This window comes from Chiloscyllium plagiosum, unplaced genomic scaffold, assembly GCF_037043375.1.
Source record: "Chiloscyllium plagiosum isolate Xiang-an unplaced genomic scaffold, Cpla_swu_hap1 HiC_scaffold_22, whole genome shotgun sequence".
NCBI classification, from domain to species: Eukaryota; Metazoa; Chordata; class Chondrichthyes; order Orectolobiformes; family Hemiscylliidae; genus Chiloscyllium; species Chiloscyllium plagiosum.
This window is the reverse complement of record NW_028270160.1, coordinates 72,649,104-72,673,133: the sequence shown is the minus strand read 5'-3', so window position 1 is coordinate 72,673,133 and position 24,030 is coordinate 72,649,104.

Sequence of the window (24,030 nt, the reverse complement as noted above, 5' to 3'; positions counted from 1 at the left end):
GACCACTACACCACAAGTTTTGGTGTCATCTGCAAACTTACTAATTGTACCTCTTATGCTCACATCGAAATCATTTATGTAAACGAAAATAAAGTAGTGGACCCAGCACTGATCGTTGTGACACTTCACTGCTCACAGGCCCCCAGTCTGAAAAACAACCATCACGCTCTGTCTTCTACATTTGAGACAGTTATGTATCCAAATCGCTAGTTCTCCCTGTAATCCATGGCATCTAACATTGCTAACCAGTCTCCCATGGGGAACCTTGTCCAAAGCCTTACTGAATTCCATACAGATCACATCTAACGCTCTGCCCTCATTAATCCTCTTTGTTACTTTTTCAAAAATTCAATCAAGTTTGTGAGACGTGATTTTCCACGCACAAAACCAAGTTGATTACCCTTAATCATTCCTAGACTTTCCAAATACATGTATATCCTGTCCCTCAGGATTCCCTTCAACAACTTGACAACCACCTACGTCAGGCTCACTGGTCTATAGTTCTCTGGCTTGTCCTTACTGCCTTTCTTAAACAGTGGCACCACGTTAGCCAACCTCCAGTCTTCCAGCACTTCACCAATGACTATCATTGATGCAAATATCATAGCAAGAAGCCAACGCAATCACTTTCCTCGTTTCCCACAGATTTCTAGAGTACATCTGATCCTGTCCTGGGGATTTATCCAACTTTACGCGTTTCAGGACATCCAGTACTTCCTCCTCTGTAATGTGTAAATTTTGCAAGGTGTCACCATCTATCTCCCTACATTCTACATCTTCTATATCCTTTTCCACAGTAAATACGAATGCAAAATTCTCGTTTAGTATCTTCTCCATTTTCTGCGGCTCCACAAAAACGCCGCCTTGCTGATCTTTGAGGGGCTCGATTCTCTGCCTAGTTATCCTTTCATCCGTAATGTATTTGTAAACCCCCTCAGATTCTCCTTAATTCTATTTGCCAAAGCTATCTCATACTCCCTATACCTTACATATACTTCCTTCTTTTCATAACCAAACCTTCAATTCCTGAAGTGATCCAGCATTCCCTATACCTACCAGCCTTTCCTTTCACACAAACCGGAATAAACTTTCTCTGGATTCGCATTATCTCATTCCTGATGTCTTCCCATTTTCCATCCGTCCCTTTACATGCAAACGTCTACCACAGTCAGTTTTTGAAAGTTTTTGCTAATACCGTCAATATCAGCCTTTCTCCAATTCATAACTACAACTTTTAGATCTGGGCTATCCTTTTCCATTACTATTTGAAAAACAATGGAATTGTGGTCGCTGGCCTCAAAGTGTACCCCCACTGACACCTCAGTCACCTGCCTTGCCTTATTTACCAAGAGTAGGTCAAGTTTTGCACCTTCTCCAGTAGGTACATCCACGTACTGAATCAGAAGATTTTCTTGTACACATTTAACAAATTCCTCTCCATCGAAACTCTTAACACTTTGACAGTTCCTGTCTACGTTTGGAAAGTTAAAATCCCCTACAATAACCACCCTATTATTCTTACAGATAGCTGAAAACTCCTTAAAGGTTTGTTTCTCAATTTCCCTCTGACTATTAGTGGGTCTACATTACAATTCCAATGAGGTAATCATCCCTTTCTTATTTCTCAGTTCCACCCAAATAATTTCCTTGGATATATTTCCATGAATATCCTCCCTCAGCACAGCTGTATTGCTATCCCTTATCAAAAATGCAACTTTCCCTCCTCACTTGCCTCCCTTTCTATTCTTCCTGTCGCATTTGTATCCTGGAACATTAAGCTGCCAATCCTGCCCATCCATGAGCCATGTTTCTGTAATTGCTGTGATATCCCAGTCCCATGTTCCTAACCATGCCCTGAGTTCATCTGCCTGCCCCGTTAGACCCCTTGCATTGAAATAAATGTAGTGTACTGTATTAGTCCTACCTGGTCCCTGCCTGCCTTGACTGTTTGACTCTCTACTGCTCTCAACTGTACCAGTCTCAGATTGATCTCTTTCCTCACTATCTCCCTGGGTCACAGCCCACCCCCCAACCCCACCTCAACAGTATAGGTTTAAAACCTCCAGAACAGCTCTACCAAATTTTCCTCTCATTAATCTCTTTCCAAGTTACAATGATGCAAAAACGTGAATCCTTCTCCCATATAGCAGCTCCTCAGCCATACATTCATCTGCACTATCCTCCTCTTCCTGCCCTCACTAGATAGTAGCACCGGGAGTATTCCAGACATAACTACTCTCAAGAACGTCCGTTTTAACTTCCTGCGTCACACTCTGTAATCACCCTTCAGAATCTCAACCATTTCCCTTCCTATGTGGTTGGTTCCAATGTGGACAATGACCTCTTGCTGGCCCCGTTCCCCTTTGAGAACATTCTGCACCCTCTCTGAGCCATATTTGATCCTGGCACCAGGGAAGCAACACACCATTCTAATTTTTCACTTCTGGCCACAGAAACGTCTGTCTGTCCGTCGGACTCGAGAATCTCCTAACACAATTGATCTCTTCGAACCATCGTTGCAACTGAGCCGGTCTCAACACCTGAAACTTGGCTGTTCGTGCTATGTTCCCCGAGAATCCATCACCAACTACATTTTCGAAAACAGCATACTTGATTGAAATGGGTATAGATACAGAAAACTTCTGTACGACGTGCCTACCTCTCTTACCTTTCCTGGAGTTAACCCATCTATGTGACTGCATCTGAGACTTTCCTCCTTTTCTATAACTGCTAACCATCACATAATGTTGCTGTGGCAAATTCATTATCGCTTCTAAATGTCTCTCCGATCGATCCATTCGGTATGATATGATTCGCAACCAACAGCATTTATGGCAAATATAATCCGCAGTAACCCTTGAACTTCCTTTAAACTCCCACATCTGACCAGAAGCACATATAACTGTACTAAAGCCATTTTTGCTCCTTCAGAATCTACAGACTCAGAAAATAACGCCTTCTTATTCCTCTACAAAACACTGCCGCAGGTTAGATTAATAGTTATGGTTTATATTTTAATTTTAATACAGGGATATATCTCAAAAAATCATATAATCAAAAAGAAACCATTCTACTGGTAGACTTTCTGTTTGCCACTTAAAACAATTAACTTATCTGATTCTGTGCTGTGAACTTTGTCCAAGCAGTTCCTCCAAGATCAGTTGTGAATTTCACTCTTTGTTAATTTTCCCAAACGCACTCTGATGTACAGTGATACATGAATTCAAAAAGCAAGTGCAGTACTGTACAGGTTTACTCTGGTGTCAGTATCTCTCTCTCTCTCTTGCACTGACATCACCATGTGCTTCCTTTTCCTGTTCTTCTGCCTTTTAAAACTGCTGTTATTTTGACATTTTTTCCCAAAGTTCCAAAACAATGCAACAGCTTATAAAACAGTATTTGCTGCTCCTGGAATTCGAGGAAATCACCAATAACACCTAAAATATGTCAAAAAAGGAGCTGCTGTTACAGCCAGAAAATGTTCCCGTCCTCCATCTTCGATTACCGACAATCCTTACTTTTGGGCTCTGTATCTAATAAACCATTTAGATTTCGCGAGATGAGGTTAGATTCCCTACAGTATGGAAACAAGCCTTTCACCCCAACCGGATTCTCTGAAAAGCAACACAGCAGGCTCATTTCCTCTATATTTACGCCTGATTAATGCACTTAAACTACGCATCCCTAAAAACTACAGGTAATTTTGCATAACCAATTCACCTAACCTGCACGTCTTTGCACTGTGGGAGGAAACCCTCGCACTCGGGGAGATTATGCAAACTCCATGCAGACGGTCACCCGAGACAGGAATCGAATTAGGGTCCCTGGTGCGGTGAGGTGAGGTTGGAATTCTAACCACTGAGCTACCGTGCCGCTCAAGCACGCACCTTCCTGTGAGAGGTGTCCAAAGTAGTTTTAGAAGTTTGCTGGCAGAAATGGAGGGCTTGCTTTATCAAAATAAAAATTAAATACGCAAGTGAAATTTTTGAACATAATGAAGAGCGCAGGGGCTTTCACAACAGGGAGATCAGGAAGGAAACGCGACGATTTGAGATAGTCTTGGAAAATAAGATTATGAATAATCCACAGACAGTCCAAAAGTGCATTAGGCGGATGAGACAAATTATTGAATTAGGTCCCTTAAAGCTAAAAGAGGTAATTGTTTTCTTAAACCTCACGGGATGACTGAGATATTAGATAAATACTTTGTGTCAGGTTTCACAGTGGACAAAGAAGTACAGAATAGACAAGTCACGGAAATCAATATTGATGTTTTGAAGACAGTTAACACAATAGAAGAAGTACGGGAGTTCTTCGAAAAGGTTAATCATTCTCCAGGATCTGATCCAGTGTTCATCAGTGCATTGTGGGAAGTTAGGGGGGAAATTGCAAGTCCTCTTTCAGAAATATTTGTAGTATCCCTAACTCCACATGATGTGCCAGATGATTGAAATGCGGCATTTGTTTAAGAGAGGGATGTAAGGAGAAAGCCTGGTACTAAAGAAATGTTAGTCTAAATTTGTTATTCGATAAATTTTGAAAGTACTGCGAAAGATTCGATTTATGTACATTGAGAGAGGGAACGCATGATTAGGCATTTACGGCTTCGGCTTATGCAAGGGAAATCATGACTCACAAACTTCGTAGAATTTTCTGAGTAAGTAAACAAGAAGGTTGATGATGGCTGAACAATTTTTACTTGGGCTTTATTAAAGCCTTTAATGATTTTCCGAATGGAAAGCTAATTAATTAAGTTAGATTTCGTGGTATTTAGGATGAGTTTGCCAATTGGACACAAAATTGTCTTAATCGCAGCAGAGTATAGAGGTGCACAGTTACACTGGAGGCTTGTTGCCAGTGGTATTCTACAGCGATTGCTTTAGTCTATTTTCACTTGTCCTTTTTTATAAATGATTCAAATGAGAAGATAGTAGGCCCAATCAGCAAGCTTGCAGATTGTATCAATATTGGTGGGACTGTGGACACTGAAGATTATCAAAGATTACATAGATATACTTCTCAACTGCATCAATGCTTTAAGGTATGGCAGAATGAGTACAACTCGGATAAATGCGAGGCGTTGCATTTTCGGTAAAAGGGAAGGACTTGTACAATTAACTGTAGGCTCTTGGACAGAGTTCGAGAACAGAGAGATCTCGGGTCTCAGTCACGTAATTCTTCGCAGTTACTGTCACATGTGCATTGGGTGGTTAACGAGGATTTTTGTACGATTGCCTTCACTGCTCACTCCTTTGATTGTAGAAGTAGCGATGTCATGTGTTTGTACTGATGTTCTGAAGTTCTGGTCATTCTGTTATTGAATGGGTATTAGTAAACTGAGTTCACAAAAGGATTTACCAGGATGTTGCCAGAAATGGAGAGTTTCAATTGTAAGAAGAAGCTGAATATTCTGAGACTTCTTTCCACTGAAGCGTAGGAAGTTAAGGGGTAACTTTTCAGAAATGTTCATATCATCATTACGGGTCCGAAAAGGTAATTGGAAGGCACATTTCCCTGGATATGATGGATTAAAATTAAGGTGGCAGACTTTTAATGTAGAGGAGAGAAATTATAAAAATACAGGAGTGACAATTTTTTTGAACAGTGTGTGGTGTGTGGAATGAGGTTTCAAAGGGAAAGTTGAATTCTAATGCAGTTCCAGTTGTCTGAAAGTTATTTGGACTTGTAATGAATAAGAAGATTTGGAGGTATATGGGCCACGTTCAGGCAGGCGGGATAATCTCAGTTTGCGAGTACAGTCGGCATGGACTGGTTGGACCTGAGAATCTGTTTCCATGCCCTATGAGTTCCTAGAACCTCATCTCTTCACGGTGGTAGAATTTTCTATCCCCCTTTCGCAAGCTTCAGCCCTTGGCTATGTGATTTACGTTAGTTGTAAAAGGATAGCAAGTGCATTCGGCACAACCATTTCCAACATAGCCAATCAGTAACACCAAAGAAACCCTGAAGTCCATAATGAAGCGTCGAACCTTCAAAGGACATGCCACCCACGTATGCTCCCTCACCCCACCCCCAATGACAACATATGCCTTTTACAATCATTAACCCAGCTAACCTTAGCAACCCTGGGCACTGTACGATAGATAGTTTATTAATATTGCCAGTAGACCTATCCTGCACACTATTGGATTATGACATGGAACAAGAGCATCCAGAGGAAAAACACGCAGTTACAATGAAACATGCAAATTTCATACAGACATTTGCACAAATTTGGAATGAAGTCAAGGCTACTGTTACTGTGAGGCAGCAGGTTTAACCATTTGGCTAACGTGCTCTCTCAAAATTTCTGGTGAAACCTTGAACCTTTTTATCTTGAAGTGAACATATTCCTAACTGAGCCATTCAGCAACCAGAGATCCGAAGGAATGAAGCTTTGTTTCTTCCCCCAGAGTAGAAACAAAGAGAATAAACACATTTTTTAAAAAAAAAATCAGACTTAACGGAAATAAACTTGCATGTTTTGGTGAGGGAGGACGGAATTAGTGCAGACAATTGGCATTGATGACAACGCCAAATTTACGCCTTTATGTTCCGTAATGAATCAAAGATTGTTTTTTTCCAACCGCTGCTCGTAATGATAAAAACGAATTTATGAATAATTGGGTCAATCCGTGCTACACAACCAGAAAGCTCCAGACTCTCCTACATCGACTGTAATACACACGCACAGACTTGTGGGCGGTTCAGCAAATTATTTGATTCTTCTTGCAGCTTTTCCATTCACGTAGATCTCAGAAATCTTTTCGTATCGACAAAATAGAAAAAACGTGTTACATTGTATGGTAAAAGATTGATGTCCAAGAGATACTGGGAAGTGAATTGACTCTGGTAGATCTTGCTGAGTTAATGTGTGTTATTGATGATCCGGAAATGCTGCCATTGGAAGTATTGGAAAGAGAATAGACAATAAGCTGTCCTACTCAAGCAGTCCTTCTCTCAGTACAGGGTGCAATTCTTCACCCAAGAGTAGAGCGGAGTGGAGTTGCTCATCACAGCTCGTCATTCTGTCTGCTTGTCTTTCTATTTTCTTTTTTTGTCTTCCCTCGCTTTTCTTTTTCTTTCTGTTAGTTGTTTGTGCATGGCGCTGCAAAAGCACATCAGGTCAGAAAGCAATCGAAGATCAGGAGAGTCGACATTTCGGGTAAAGGTTTCCTCAGGAATGATGACGAAGTGGAAGAAGGAGGCTCAGAGTTAAATTGGAAGTTGGGTTGATGTTGTGGGCAAGGTAACCTTGAAGGCTATATGTAGAGGCAGGTGACGTCTGATTTTGATAATTTGGTGGGTAGGGTGGAGAAAAAGGTGGGAAGGAAAACGTAGAAGTAGGAGAGGTCAATGGGGATGTGGTGTGTTGGTGGATTGGATTTGGGATGAGTTGGAGTGAGGGGAGATTTGGAAAGTAGTAAAGTCGATGTTGATGCCGTGTGTTTGGAAGTTCACAAGGCAGAAGATGAGGCATTCTTCCTGCAATTGTCAAGTGGATTGGTGTTTGAAGAGTCCCAGATTTGCAAGATATTGGGGGAGTGGGAGAGTATTTGACGTGGTCCGTCACAGGGCAGAGGGGTGCTTGTTGACTGCGTCGTAAGTGATTTTCCATGAAACGATCCGTGAGTTAGAGTCCAATCTCCCCAATGTAAAGGGGCCCACAGCGAGAACATCGGACACAAAAGATGAAGCTGGTGGATGCGAAGAAACATGTTTGCCTAATGTGAAAAGATCCTTCGGGGACTTGGACGGAGGTGAGCCGGGAGTTGTGGATGGAGATTTTGCACTTCATGCGGCGATAAAGGGAGATGCTGGGTGTGCAGGGTGGATTAGTGGTGGACGTGAAGCTAACAGTGGAGTTTTTAAGGTAAAGTGCTCTGTGAAACGTAGATAGGGGTGGGGATGAGCGACAGAGTATTGAGCTGGAATTACTGAGCATTGGAGATTATTAACTCATTCTTCAAATGATTAGACAGAAATATTCTAGAGTATCAGACAATCCCAGAAGTTTACTCTGTCGTCACAGATGGCTCAAAAAGATTATCTCTGGCTCCAGCGGGATCAAGAGTATTCGCCTGCGTTCTCAAAAGTTTTTAGTGGATTATGCCCGTGTCCAAGAAGATTTGAAACATTTCAGCTGGCGTCCCAGGGAGTCTGAGTGGATGATCTGGGGCCACAGACGTATCAAGAAAATATATCTGGAGTATCAGATGATTCCAGATGTTTAAGCAGTAGTCCAAAAGGATGAAGCAGGATTAACTGGTGTTCGTAGATAATTTCAAACGATTTGCATGGGATTCCAAAGGATTCATGAGGATCAGCCTGTAATCCGAGTGAATTGAAATGATTAACGTAGAGTCCAGGTAAAATCGTGTGCATTTTTCTGCGTTCCCTCTTGGTTTGAGTGGAAAATCTTCTGTCCAAGAAGAATCGAGAGAGTCGCCCAGTTCCCAAAGGATTTGAATGCATTAGTCTTGGTTTGGAGTGGAAATGTGATGAGTTGTCTGGAGTAACAGAAGATTTGGAAGGATTACTGTGGGGTCCAAGATGATTCAGCAGGAATATTCTGAGGTCCAAGAATATTTGAAAAGATTAGCCTGAGATCCCACAGAATTTGACAAGACGAACCTGGAATCCTGCAAGATTTCATAGGATCATGCTGATGTTCCAACGATTCGAGATGATTAACCTGTGCTCCAAGAAAATTTGAAAGGATTCGGCTGGTATCCATGAAGATCGATAGCTTTAAGCTGCTGTCCCGGAAGAGTTAGGTGGATTAGACTGTGTCGACAGAGGATTTGAGCATTGCCCTTCAATAAGTAACATTTGGTTTCCATTCTCAAATAATTGATTCTCCTACATAGCAACACTGCTTAAAGCAACACTCGAACTGCAGTTAGGTCAGAAAATTTTCCAAATATTTCGGACAAAGTGAACAGACTTAATTTTCTCACATTAAACTTCTTTCTCACGCAACTCTCCTTTCTTAAACTTTCCAGACGCCCCTTTACTTCTTCCTCTTGCATCCTCTCAGTCCTGGCGCATTGATTTTTTTTCGTGAACTATATTCAGAAAGAGAAAAACAATGAAGATTTGAGTCATGTTGTTAAAATATTTACTCGGCTAACTCCATGATAAGAATATATAGTGATTTGGTTACTCAAATAATTTTCTTTTTCTCTGAAAAATTAATTTCAAAGACATGTGTGACAACGGTGTTTATAAAAGAATGAAACATTAAGGTATAACATATGAAAATAAATAATCCTCTTTATTGATAGATAGTAGTCACGTGCAGAATGTGATTGTGAAAAGAATGCAATGCTCCATGCGTCATGCAGTGAATTGTTTTGATATTCTTATTAATTGTTACGAGATGGGTGGAGACAAACCTGCCAATATATTTTAAAATGGGATTGAGTAGATGATAACAACAAAGATCATGCTGGATGATGAATACCCAAGTGGTAATAACTGGATTATATTATTGGAAAAAAGAAGTATGCAGTTTTTGTGGGGGTGAATGCTACCTAGCTGCAGGAAACGATGCTTTAATTATGTGGTAGTGGGACTTTGTTCGACAGAATGATAGTAGTTGATTCCAAATCACCGACTGGTTACATGGGAGATACACGAAAATGTTTGCAATGATGAATCGATGCTAAAGGCTATCGCATGTGTGAAGAGATTTAATAATTCACTAAAAGTCAGAACGTGTATTGACTTCAAAATGATGAGATGCAGATCAGGTCCCTGTATACGACAGAGGTTTTCCTGCATGTACATCAACTTTAAACACCTGCTTTTTAAATCTGACTAGATCTTTTCAAAGGGTTAGTTGTAGAAATCACTTTAAACATCTGAGAGATTTAGAAAAGAATCGTGCTGAAATGCTGCCAACACACACTGTTCAGAAATGGAAGCCAATCACAAGTGCAAGTGTCCGACAGAAGCATTTATACATACAGGGTGTAGAGCCATGAGCCATTCAACATACTCCCACTGAAAATGTTACATTCATGCAATAATGAATAGTCTGATTTCGTCTTTGATTGCAGTTGCCATCACATCCATAAATGAAATGTGCTAACTCTAACCGTGAAGTATGTTTCTACTGAATGCAACATTTGTAATGGGAAGTCTAATAAATAGTTGAGACAGGTGTGGAAGAAATCGCTTTCATTTGATTCACTGTCGCACTGATTAATTTCGACATGGAGTTTTCAAAAAGCCTTATTTTGATTTTTACATCTTACTATCGGAACCTCAGAGAGAAACGGAGATCCTACTTTAAACAAGCAGAGCAAGCGTGATGATATATGTGGGAAAAGGTGTTAAATCATGTAATCTCAGCAGTCCTCGAGCCCTCGGTATTATTGGTATTCCCTGCATTTCACAGTCCGTGCCACTACCAAGATCATTGCGTTTCCTTCTTGTGTGCTTGTAAAGTTTACAACATTTGTGGGCACTTGATGTTCGCTCGAGGTGATTTGTTACATATTGCTGAGCATGTAATGACAACTACGATCATAAAAAGAAAAACTTGGGTGATGAATGCCCAAATACGCAAGATTAACTGGATTATTTTGTGTGAAAAGCAGTGTAGAGGTTTTGTGCCGTGAATGTATTGCTATGACAAACAGCAGTCATGTTCAACCTGAGACCTTCATCACATGACTCTTCAGGAATCTTGGCCATGGCCAAGAGATTGTGGATTGGAAAGAAAGTGTAAAGGAATTTTGATTTATAGAAGATGGAGAGAAGGCACCGTTCAGGTTCAGGTAAAGGGAGATAACATGGTGAGTCACTTGGGAGTCAACTGTTTAAAGTATTAGGGAAATAACTTGACCGCGCTGTGGTTAAAAAATAATTTGTTGCACAAGAGATCTTTTGATCGGAGTGGGAGTATATTACAGAGGAACTTACTGCAGTGGAGAATTCCAGCTGTGAAGAGAGATCAGATAAGCTCGCATTATATATGTTGGAACCAGAAAGGAACCTGTAAAGATGAACAAGGTTAAAATGAGCATGCACTAAATTAATAGAAAACAACTTTATTTAAAGATTCGTCGCAACAGCATATTCTTCAGGTGGAAGCTCATTAGAGGTAATTTGAGGATTTTCTCTCCACCTCGAGTGTGGCGGGTTTGGGGGTTGTGGTGGTGTGTCTGAGACTCAATGTTGTGGGGTGTGTTGAAGGCAGCTAACGTACTACCCTTTAGAAAGGTTTTGAATACGCTTTTGTCATGTTAAAATATTCATGACTGGGATTGGTGCATGTTGGCAAAGATTCATCAATAAAGTCTAAATGGCTCCGTATCCATACCCAATATTGAAATATGCTACGATATTACGAACAGTGTAACTATGTGTTCAGAAGTCAATGTCTATTCCACAGCTTTGACTTCCTGTAATGTCCTTCAATGATTTATTGTCATTAAAGAGGACCTGAAAATCTGTTGTCTAATATGGGTTGCAAAATCTTCATACACCCTCTATGTTATGGCAACAACAAAAATAAAGTTTTTGAAAAAAAGTCCATTCTCAGCAAGATTTGCTGCTTTTCTTATAATGAGACCCCTCAAAAGCTCTTATTGGATTAATAAAATTTACTAGCCTGAACACTCTGATATCTAATGGGATTTGAGATTTGTCACCAGCAAGTCGACAACATTGCCCCAAATTCCTTTGAACGGCTGAAATACTGAATGTGAAAGAACATGTCTTACTAACTTTAAACACTGCATGCAATTGAAATCTCCTTGCAAACATCCACATACCCCATGTCTTCATCAAATGCATTCATCTGACATAGATTCATGAAAATTATTTATGAATTATTTAAGGCCACAATGAATGAATCTCAAGGATAGGTTTTGAACCCCACCAGACCAGATGCAAAAGTTACTTCATGCAACATCGGGCTTGCTGCAATTTTATTAGCGGTTTCACTTCAATTCTGCTTGGTTACATCGAGCAGTGCTATAAATTGTTTGCTGAAACATGATTGTCAAGTTAACACTTTTTGTATGTCCCCTTTGGACAGCTTCATTCTATGTGGAAGTGGCATTTGCTATCTGAGAGAGCATGGTGTTGTTGTTTTAGAAATAAGCAGCTGTGGGTGTTGCATTAAATCTCTACAGTGTGGAAACAAGCCATTTATCCCAGCAAGTCCACACCGACCCCCGGAAGAGTAGCCCAAAAAGACCCATTCTCCTTCACCTATTGATCGATGTTTGCCCTGCCTAATGCACCTCGAATTCAACATCTCTGAACACGATGGGTAAATTAGCATGACCAACTTAACTAAACTGTATATCTTTGGATTGTTGGACCGTTGGAGGAACCTGGAGAACTGCATCAAACCCACACAGACATTGGAGAGCATGAAAACTCCAGAAGCTGCAATCAAAGACGGGGTATCTGGCTCTGTGAGGAACCAATGCTAACTACTGAGCCACTGTGCTGTCCTAATGACGCTAGATATGAGCTAGGTCACATATTCTGTAATACTGATCAATACTTCGGTAGGCATTGCACTCCTTCGTATTCGTTTCCCCTTGACCTGTGCATTTTCCAGCATAAATGCTTCGACCTAGTTTATCGTCATTTAATTTGCAATATACAGGATTGGTTCTGGACGTTTCCATTAAAAATCAAAACTAGAAGTTGCCATGATGACCGTTTCTGAATTTCTCATCAATTGTGAATTTTGAAGATCTTGTATGAAGAAAAAATATGTCATCTTCGGTAAATGTACCTTGTAATCATTTTTCCGTACTTTATTGAACCATCTCCAACTAGCCCAAAAACCCCCAGGTTCAAGGTTATCGGTATTCAACCAGTTTGATTTTCTACAATTGCCAGAAGACACTGGGCAGAGCATTTACACCACTAGCTCTGACTTAACAGAGGAGTTAGTTCTCAGTAAGACACAGAGACAATTAGTCAGATGAATAGAAATGTTAAATAAATCTGAAATTAGCATGCGTCAAACAGAGTACAGACTGTTTTGTGTCACAACAAGCATTGGAATGATCAATTAAATAAATATCGTGACGTTAAACAGCGCTGTCAAGTAAGCCAAGAGCTTATAATTTCTTATTTGATAGGCAGACTGTAGTGCCGTGTTCCCGATGTGAAGCCACTAATCAAAGCACTCGATGTTAAGCTGAGCACAATTATTATAAACACTGTAGTTACAATGCTGACATAAGAAAGAGGAATTTCGAATAACGTAACCATTGGAACACTTAACCGAATAATAGGTAAAATACCTATTACTCATTAAATGTGACAATATTGTAGCATCTCATAAACACAGAGTTTAGATCAAAGTGATGTTGGAAAAGCACAGCAGGTCAGGCAGCATCCGAGGAACAGGAAAATCGACATAAAGAGCAAAAGTCCTTCATCAGGAATAGATACAGGAAACCCCAAGGGTGGAGAGTTAAATGGGGGTTGCGGCTGTGCAGAAGGTAACAAAGAGTACAATAGGTGAACGGGGGTGGAGATGGAGGTGAGAGGTCAGAGGGGAGAGTGGACCGGATAGGTGGGAAGGGAGATTGGCAAGTAGGAACGGTCATGAAGACAGTGCTGACCTGGAAGGTTGGAACTGAGGTAACGTGGGGGAGAGGAAATGAAGAAACTGGTGAAGTCCACGTTGATGCCCTGCGGTTGAAGTGTTTCGTAGCGGAAGATGAGGCGTCGGATGGTGAGGGAGCAACGGTGGAGGAGGCCCAGGACCAGCATGAACTCGACAGAGTGGGAGGGGGAGTTGAAATATTGGACTACGGGGCGGTGAGGTTGATTAGTCCCGGAGATGTTCCCTGAAGCTCTCTGCGAGGAGGTGTCCAGTCTCCCCAATGTCAAGGAGACCACATCGGGAGCAACAGATACAATGAATGACATGCCAGGTGAAACTTTGATGGATGTGGAAGGCACCTTTAGGTCCTTGGACGGTGGTGAGGGAGGAGGTGAGGGTGCAGGTTTTGCAATTCCTGCCGTGGGAGGGGAGGGTGCGAGGATGGGAGGGTGATTTGTTTGGGGGGTGTGGCCCTGACCAGGTAGTCACGGAGGGAACGGTCGTTGCAGCAAGCGGAGAGGGGTGGGGAGGGAAATATATCCATAGTGGTTGGGTCCATTTTGAGTTGGCAGAAATGTCGGCGAATGATATGGTTAATGCGAAGGTTGGTATGGTTCTGTCCTTGTTACGGTTCGAGGAGTGAGGTTTGAGGACGGAGGTGCGGGATGTGGATACCCTTGTCAAAAATGCAAATTGAGACACAGGTTTGTAGATGCAGTTCCTCAATCACGGAGGAAAGAACTGTCAAGAGAAAGTTTAGTCAGGCTAGCAGATAGGAGACACTCACTTCGCTTTGAATTTTTTTGAGACATCAAACGCTTCTGCATCTTACACGGGAAAGAAGGGAAATCTGCTCTGTGAAAGGTGGCCATAACCAGTCTCCTATTATTCCAGGGTGTTTTTTAACAAAGCTGAAGCCCTCACAAGATTTTTTGCCTCAGTGCTCTTCAGTAGTTCAATCTCCACCTCTGCCTTACAACCTCTCATTTCAGAACATGAGCAATCAGTTCACAACAACGTTTTGATATGAAAGCGACGTCATAATTTCGACGGAACATCTTGAGAAAGGAATAGAGACTTTCGTGGAAAACGGGAGTGAAGAATGACAGTCACATTATCTATCGAGGTCGTTTGTCTTTATTGAATATAGATTAGATTAGAGATTAGATTACTTACAGTGTGGAAACAGGCCCTTCGGCCCAACAAGTCCACACCGACCCGCCGAAGCGCAACCCACCCATAACCCTACATTTACCCCTTACCTAACATTACGGGCAATTTAGCATGGCCAATTCACCTGACCTGCACATCTTTTGGACTGTGGGAGGAAACCGGAGCACCCGGAGGAAACCCACGCAGACACAGGGAGAACGTGCAAACTCCACACAGTCAGTCGCCTGAGGCGGGAATTGAACCCGGGTCTCTGGCGCTGTGAGGCAGCAGTGCTAACCACTGTGCCACCATGCCGCCCACTTGGCAGTGAGCAAATCAGAAGCAAAAATATAGAGAAGTGATGATGATATGTAAAAAAAAAATCTCATGGAATTCACTAACAATCACAAGCAAAGGTAGTCATGACATGAAATTCCATTTTGCTTAAATTATTGATATCAAAGCAGAGATTGTTCACAGTGTTAAATAATTCAACAAAGTATTATCAGATCATCGAGAATAATCACTGGTTTGACTTTGTGTCAACATAAAATATGTATCATAAATCCTTCATATTCTACAAGCTGAAGTTGGGAAAACAGAAAAATTGCATATCAGTGAAAAAACAACAGAGAGGTTATGGCCAGCAAACGGGAACCTGCCCAAGAGATATGACGTACCTTAAGAGCATGCCCACCTTAAATTGAAGACAAATGAAATTGCATGGTCCTTGAATGGATTCGGAATTGCTGGAGTAATTGATGGAAATGGAGTAATCTCAACCTGCACAACAGAATGTAACTCCTGTAATGAAGTCTTTTGTCATTATTTTATTTATCCCGAAGAGGAATACTTCACACTAATTATTAATTACCTCAACTATTCATCTTCATAACCAGTATGAATTTTCTTAACTGGACCTTTCTGATAACGAATTTGATCTGCTCAAAACAAATGGCAGTGATTTCAGCGTGCACGCACGAAAACGCATCAGGAAAATATCGACCTCGTCAATAAACTGAACGTTGTCATTCTGAATATTGTTAGTTGAATTGAATATTATTTGCCATCTCATAACGTTTTGTGTCAATTGGCCATATGAGTCGAGTTCGTACAGGATGAATATTGATGTAGGGTGTAAACTGGTTTTGTATTTCACATCAGAAACAAGCAATATCTTCGTTGATTAGTTTTGTGGAACCAATAGAAAGAGCTCCGTGGAGGTAAAACATGGCAACACCTCAGATACAGTGCTCCGTAGTCTTGCATCCTTTTCTACTTCCTTACATTTGTGTAATTCCCAAAAGTCGTGAATTTTGCTTTGTCTTATAAAGACCTTTGATGGATTTCCAACTCTTTCAAAGCAAAGCATTATCTGAAAAGTAGCTAAGTTCCAACTGAACTCATAACCTGGACTTGCAATTGGCTATACAATCATTTTGCAAGCATCGATGTGAGTTGTGCAAGAGTATCATGTGAAATTTCTGAAGTCTGTGAAGGATCTGCGCAGGAAGTTGAATGTTCTGCGAGGCGAATCTTCTCTACTGGGAACACCAGGAAGTCTCCTTAAAAAAGTAAAACCCAGAATTGAGTAAATTGTTCGGAAATGTTAGATAATTCAGCGCTTCGTTTAACTCCTCAGTGGATGTTAAACTGACTTTACACACGGGAAAAAAGAAAGCATTTCTTTGCATCCGTCACAAGCTTCAGACACTTGAAAGCATCAGTTACACGATCATAGTCATAAAGCATGGAAAATGACCACTTGGTTCAAGTCGTCCACGCCAGCCAGCTATTCCAAACTGATCTCATCTCACTTGCCAGCAATTGGCCCAGATGCCACAAAACACTACGTGATTATACACCAGGTCCAGATTAAAATGTTAATTGCACCAGTTTCTGCAAATTTCTCTGGCAGCTAACACCCTCTGGGCATCCACCAGGTGTCGCTTAAGATTTTCCACTCTCACCTTCAGCCTTTGTCCTTTTTATTTTTACTTCCCTCCCATATAGATATAGGAAAAGGTATTGGACTATTTAGTTCCTCGAGTGTGCTCCACCATTCAATCCACGGTGACAGGTTTTTCAACCCCATTTTCCCGTTGTCTCTCCATAATTTGTGATCGATTTGTCAATCAACAAATATCTATTTCTGTTTTAAATGTTCTGAATGACCTGGACTCCACGGCCTTCTGTGGCATTGAACTCCACCGATTCATCAGTTCCTGGCGAAATACGTTTCTCCTTATCTCCGTTCTGAAGTGTCTTCTTTTTATTCTAAGGATGTACTCAAGGATATTTCTCTCCCCTTCAAATGAAACAACTTTGCAGTTAACAAATGTACCCATGTCGTTTCGCAAATCATTCCCTTAATCAAGAAATTTAGAGAAGATTTTAGTGAATTTTGTAGCTCAGTTTGTGAATCAGATTTTAAGTTGGCTCGCTTAGTTGAAATATTTGTATTCAGAGGTTTCATCATCGCACGAGGTAATGACATCGGTGAGCCTCCGATAAAGCGCTGCTGTCCTGTCTCCTATGTGATTCATGTGATTTGGTCAGTTGTGAGAGATTGTTAAATGTGGTCCAAACCGAAATGTTTGTTAATAGAGTTCCAGTCTGAATCCCAAGCCTCTATGAATTCTCGTGTAGGCTTTTGTTTCGACTGTCCCAGGATGGATGTATTATCCCAGTCGATCCATTGTCCTTCGTCTGTGTGTGTGTGTAACTAGTGGTAGTTAGTCATATCTTTTGGTGACGTGTTAGTGCTCACGAATCCTGGTCGTTTCTTTCCTCCAGATCAGTCTATAGTAATGTCTGTTGCAGTTCTTGCAGAATATTATATTTCTGACGTTCGTTCAGCTGGTTATTGGAACTTTTCTCGTTATTTCATCAAGAGCTGTTTAAGTGTGATAATTATTTTTGCCTCAGTTGCTCGTATTTCCTGGGTGCTGCACTGTGGTGTGGCTCGTTTAAAGAATGTCCTGTTACAGTTCCGCTTATGGACGTTTGGATGATTGCTCCCATAGTTTTGTATCTGGGCAGTTCTGTGGTATTCATACATACGGCTGTGGCATTCATGCAGCTCTCCCTTGGCTTTTCGTCAGGAACAACAGCTACCCAATAAGTGCAGTCTACCTATTGCTGCACAACAAACCTGAGCAAGAAGTCAAAACATCCCAGAGAGTCTAGCCACCCTGCCATACAAAGACATCTCAAAGATGACGACGAGAGAACTCCGGTCAATAGACATCATGGTAACCCACAAACATACCACCACATTAAATAGCTACTGAAAAATTTGAACATACCCCGTCCCAACAACCCGCAAAATTAACGTCATACATAAAATACCCTGCAATAATTGCAACTATCATTACATCGGACAGAGGGTCAGGGAACTGGCAGCCAGGATAAATGAGCACCAACTGACCACCAACAAGGATCAGCAATCACAAGTATCCATACACACTGTCGAAAAGGGACACCAGTTCGACTGGGACAAAATTCTAGATTTGGATCCCACTTACCATCCTCTCAGAGAAAGAACCAGAAATGATCCTACTCAACACAACAAACAAAACACATACATAACAAGTGGGTCGGAACACCATAGGTTAATTGCAGGCTCACGGATGATGGTCATAAAATACTCCAGGCTCCAAGGTGACAAGTTTTGTACAGAGATGAAAAAGGATTTTGAGAGGCATTTTGTTTATATGTAAACAGATGAGATTTCAGGCCAAAGTGGTCATGTTTTAGATGGGACTTGTCCAATAAAAGATGGGTGGTCAGCTCTCTAGTTAAGGAGTTCAGTCCAGACCTAGTCAGGCGGTCAGCTACAGGTATATGGAAACAGGCTGCTAAACTCTGTCTCTCCATCTTCCCTTCGAAATTCAACCTGTAAGCACTTGCTCAATTTTACTATTTTTAATTGTGTTTGCTTGTTGGGACGTTTGTACACATTCGGAACAGCATAACGAGATCTAGTTTGGATAGACTGAGATCTGTAGGGTTTCTTTAGTCTGCTCTTTGCATTCATTCTGAATGTATTTTTGTTTGTTTTGAAACCAGGCAGTTAACCTAGCTAATTTACCGAGGTATTTTTCACTGTATACTTACTGAACCAAGTTGAGAAGCATTGCTCTGGGCTGCCTGCTTAAGAAATTTTTGAGTGCTCTGGCCGAACCCGTAACAACGGGGAGAACGTGTTAACTCCATACAGACATTTGCCTGTGGCTGGGATCGAACACGGGTTTCTAGCACTGTAAGGCAGAACTGCTAACAACTGAGCCACCGTGGCACCCCGAATGGCGGATGCGGGGACTCATCAGCAGAATGCGATGAAATTTGCTGTAATTGATTAGATTAGATTAGATTACTTACAGTGTGGAAACAGGCCCTTCGGCCCAACAAGTCCACACCGACCCGCCGAAGCGAAACCCACCCATACCCCTACATTTACCCCTTACCTAACACTACAGGCAATTTAGTATGGCCAATTCACCTGACCTGCACATCTTTGGACTGTGGGAGGAAACCGGAGCACCCGGAGGAAACCCACGCAGACACGGGGAGAACGTGCAAACTCCACACAGTTAGTCGCCTGAGGTGGGAATTGAACCCGGGTCTCTGGCGCTGTGAGGCAGCAGTGCTAACCACTGTGCCACCGTGCCGCCCATTGTGCCACCGTGCCGCCCATAATGTGTACTTCGTGGCAACATTTGTTCGGGGACAAAGGAGAATATGAGGAGTGGCATTTGAATGCACGCCCCAAGAAAGGGACCAGAAATCACCAGTTTTGATGCAAGGCAACAGCGAACACTCGTTGTGTCAGGCGTCTTAAACCACTTGGCCCTTCCGACAAGCATTAAACCAGTCAATCTGGTGTGTTAGCTTTTTTTTGGTAAGTGCATTGAGTTTAGGAACTAGAAGATTATGCTGGATCTATGCAAAACTCTGGTGCGGATGTACAGGACGTTGGTTCGGCCACTTCTGGCATATTACATGCAACTCTGCTCTGCCTCCAGCTCCCTCCCACTTTCCACCCTCTCCTCTCCGTCTCCCACTACCCTCTCACCCCATCATCACCCACTTTTCTTCTTTCCCTCTGCCCCTCTCTCTCCCACCTCCGTGCCTCATTCCCTTCCTCCCTCTCTCGCGCTGCCTCCCTTCTTCTCCCCCTCCCCTCTCTCCCCATCATCTCCCTCTCCCCCTCTCTCCCCGCTCCCCCTCCCTCCCCCCTCACTCCATCCCTCTCTCCCCTTCTGTCCTTCTCTACCTTTCCACTATTGGTCAGAGCATTGAGTTCAGGAGATGGGAGGTCATGTTGCAACTCTAAAGGACATCAGTTAGGCCACTGTTGGAAATTGCGTGCAAATCTGGTCTCCTTCCTATCTGAATGATGTTGTGAAATGTCACAGATTTCAGAAAATCCTCAGAGGGATGTTGCCAGCGTTGGAGGATTTGAGCTATATGAAGAAGTTGAATAGGCTAGCACTGTTTTCCTTGGAGTGTCGGAAATTGAGGGGTGACCTTATGGTGGTTTATGAAATCATGAGGGGTATGGATAGTTTAAATACACAAAGTCTTTTCCTTACCGTGGGTGAGCCCAAAACTGGAGGGCAAAGGTTGAAGCTGAGAGGCGAAAGATATAAATGAGACCTAAGGGGCAACATTTCACACAGGAATGAGCTGCCAGAGGAAGTGCTGGAGGCTAGTACAATTGAAACATGCAAAAGACATCTGGATGGGTATAGGAATAGGAAAAGTTTGGAGGTATATGGGTCGGGTGCTGGCAGGTGGGACTAGATTGACTTGGGATACCAGGTCGGAAGGATGATTTGGACCAAAGACTTTGCTTCTGTGTCGTATATCTCTATGATTCTATTACACTGTGACTTCCCTTTCTCTCTCCCTGTCCACTCCATATCTCTCCCTTTCGCTCCCTCCCACACTCTCACCCTACCACACTCTCTCTCCCCTCTCTCTTCATCCTCCCTTCCGCCTGTCTCCCTTCCAATCTCTCCATCCCTCTCTCTCTTCGCCCTCCCTCTTCCCCTCCCACCCCGGCCTGTCTCTCTGTCTTCCTCACTCCTCTCTCTCCAGCCTCTTCTCTATCTCTCTCTGGCCCATTTGCCTCGCCCCATTCTCCTTCTTTAAGCACTCTTTATCCCCCCCCACTCTTTATCCCATTTCTTTCTCCCTCAGTTTCTCCAACACCCCTTCTCTGCCTTGACCCCGATCTCGTTCACACACCTCCCACCTCCTCTTTCTCTCTCACCCTTCCCCGGGGGAGGGGGTGCAAGAGATGAGGTACGGGGTATGAACGGAGACCGAGGAGTTGGATATAAAAGAAAGGCACGGATGTGTTTCAATGGAGATGAGGAATACCACTGGCTAGATCGTTGTGGAAGAACAGAGTTACTTCAACCCAACTCCAGAGCTCGGTCCATGTCTCCTCCCTTTCCATGAGGACCAAGACTTGGGGCTGAGACTGTGTCTCTCCAACTCATCTTCTTCAATGCAACAACAAACAACAATATCTTTTGCTCTGCTGCTCGGTACATGTTAATGAAAATGTTTATTGTTTACAAATCAAAGTGATAGATACAATCAGTGGAATGTTGCCTTTTGTCACCGGCGCCTGAGTACAGATAAATATTGCAATCTGTCCCTGTAAACCCCTGTGGGCGGAAGTTGGACAAACCAGCTCTCCCTTCTGTCTCTTACCATGGCAACTGGCTGTTTCATTGCTCATACACTGAACTGAAATGAGATAATCCCGAATGGTTTGATTAATAAGTGAATTTGAGTGATTGACGGATTTGGATAAAGGGACATTTCAGAACATTCTTCAGCTGCTGCCTGAACTTAGTCTGGGTCACGGCATAAATCACGGTGTTTGTGCAGCAACTTAGGAGCTGGAGCATGAAGCCCAATTCCTGCAGAAAGGAAGGGAGATACACACGGGAATACACAATAAACCGCATCCGATTCCATATCGAATAAACTGTTAATGTTGACCATAACAGGATGAAATTCGCCGAGATTGCAAACAGTAAAATGATGGATTTTTTTCGATTTCTCATTTCCGTGTTAGACTGAGTGTACCTATTTGTGTGAGCACAGAGCCTACTGCGGACTCTGCTGGTCACTGAAATGTGCCTAACCGTGAAAACTTTGAGCAGCAGGATCAGGAAAAATGGGACAGCCGGGGTTACAATGTAATAGATGGACTCGATTATGATCCAGACACGGGAGAAATAAACAAACCTTGGCGTCTTACAGAACCACGGCCCGTGCCACAGCCAATACTGATTTGTGACCATAAAATACCAGAAAATGTTCTTTAAACAGCTCAGCACAGTCACTGTTCCCAGAACCACAGCGACCGTTTTCCCAGTGCAATGTTTGCTTTTCTGGCAACAAATGGCTGCAAACCGATCAAAGGTGAAAATGACGGTGAACCAGACAGAACAGTCAGTGGCTGCATAAAGCAAAACGGCGTGGATATTACACACGGGGATGGACTTCAGGAAAGAGAACTGTTTTGCATAAACAATGGGAATATGTCTCAGTATCAGGTCGAGGATAATGACCAGTAGATCCGCCCCTGCCATGGCCCCCAGGTAACGACTGGTACATTGAGACAAGCAGGACGTAGAGCGTCACTGCATTAACTGTGAGGAAGGAAAACAAACAATTGAAACATCAGCCTCGAGGCAAAATTAGCAGTTTGACTGAGGCCCCAGTGAGATGTTCAAATATGTCATTGTGTTCAGAGATTAATTAAAATAAATAGACCTGAAGGAGCAAGTGTGAATATCCGAATTGCTGATATTAGTGTGACGGAATACACAATAAATTGTCCCTCCCAAAAACACACAGAGATGCATCCATAAGAACAGCTGTTTGGAACATTCTGACACACGAGATCACTTTAGAGCAGACCCAGGTCACTTCTTTACAGTTCCTAATACGGAGGGTGAAAACGTTGCTGTCCTGAAGGATTCTCTCCCAGTGCCTTAAAGACAAACGTTGTTTAGAATTCTGTCGTTTAGTCTAAATTGTTGTCCATCCTCTGTCGTGAAGAAGTATTCACGCAGCGAAAACGTACTCATCCTTTCAAGTGACTGAGAAGTAAAAACAATGACTGCAGAAGCTGGTAACTAAATTCTGGATTAGTGGTGCTGGAAGGGCACAGCAGTTCAGGCAGCATCCGAGGAGCTTCGAAATCGACGTTTCGGGCAAAAGCCCTTCATCAGGAATAAAGGCAGTCAGCCTGAAGCGTGGAGAGAAAAGCTCGATGAGGGTGGGGGTGGGGAGAAAGTAGCATAGAGTACAATGGGTGAGTGGGGGAGGGTATGAAGGTGATAGGTCAGAGAAGAGAGGGTGGAGTGGATAGGTGGAAAAGGTAATAGGCAGGTAGGACAAGTCCGGAGAAGTCATGGGGACAGTGCTGAGCTGGAAGTTTGGAACTAGGGTGAGGTGGGGGAAGGGGAAATGAGGAAAATGTTGAAGTCCACATTGATGCCCTGGGGTTGAAGTGATCCGAGGCGGAAGATGAGGCATTCTTCCTCCAGGCGTCTGGTGGTGAGGGAGCGGCGGTGAAGGAGGCCCAGGACCTCCATGTCCTCGGCAGAGTGGGAGGGGGAGTTGAAATTTTGGGCCACGGGGCGGTGTGGTTGATTGGTGCGGGTGTCCCGGAGATGTTCCCTAAAGTGCTCTACTAGGAGGCGCCCAGTCTCCCCAATGTAGAGGAGACCGCATCGGGAGCAACGGATACAATAAATGATATTAGTGGATGTGCAAGTAAAACTTTGATGGATGTGGAAGGCTCATTTAGGGCTGTGGATAGAGGTGAGGGAGGAGGTGTGGGCAAAGGTTTTACAGTTCCTGCGGTGGCCGTGGAAAGTGCCAGGATCGGAGGGTGGGTTGTAGCGGGGCGCAGACCTGACCAGGTAGTCACAGAGAACGGTCGTTGCGAAAGCGAAAAGGGGTGGGGAGGGAAATATATTCCTGGTGGTGGGGTCTTTTTGGAGGTGGCGGAAATGGCGGCAGATGATTTGGTTTATGCAAACTTTGGTTGGGTGGAAGGTGAGCACCAGGGGCGTTCTGTCCTTGTCAGGGTTGGAGTGGTGGGGTCTGAGGGCGGACGTGCGGGATGTGGACGAGATGCATTGGTGGGCATTTTAACCACGTGGGAAGGGAAATTGCGGTCTCTAAAGAAGGAGGCCACCTGGTGTGTTCTGTGGTGGAACTGATACTCCTGGGAGCAGATATGGCAG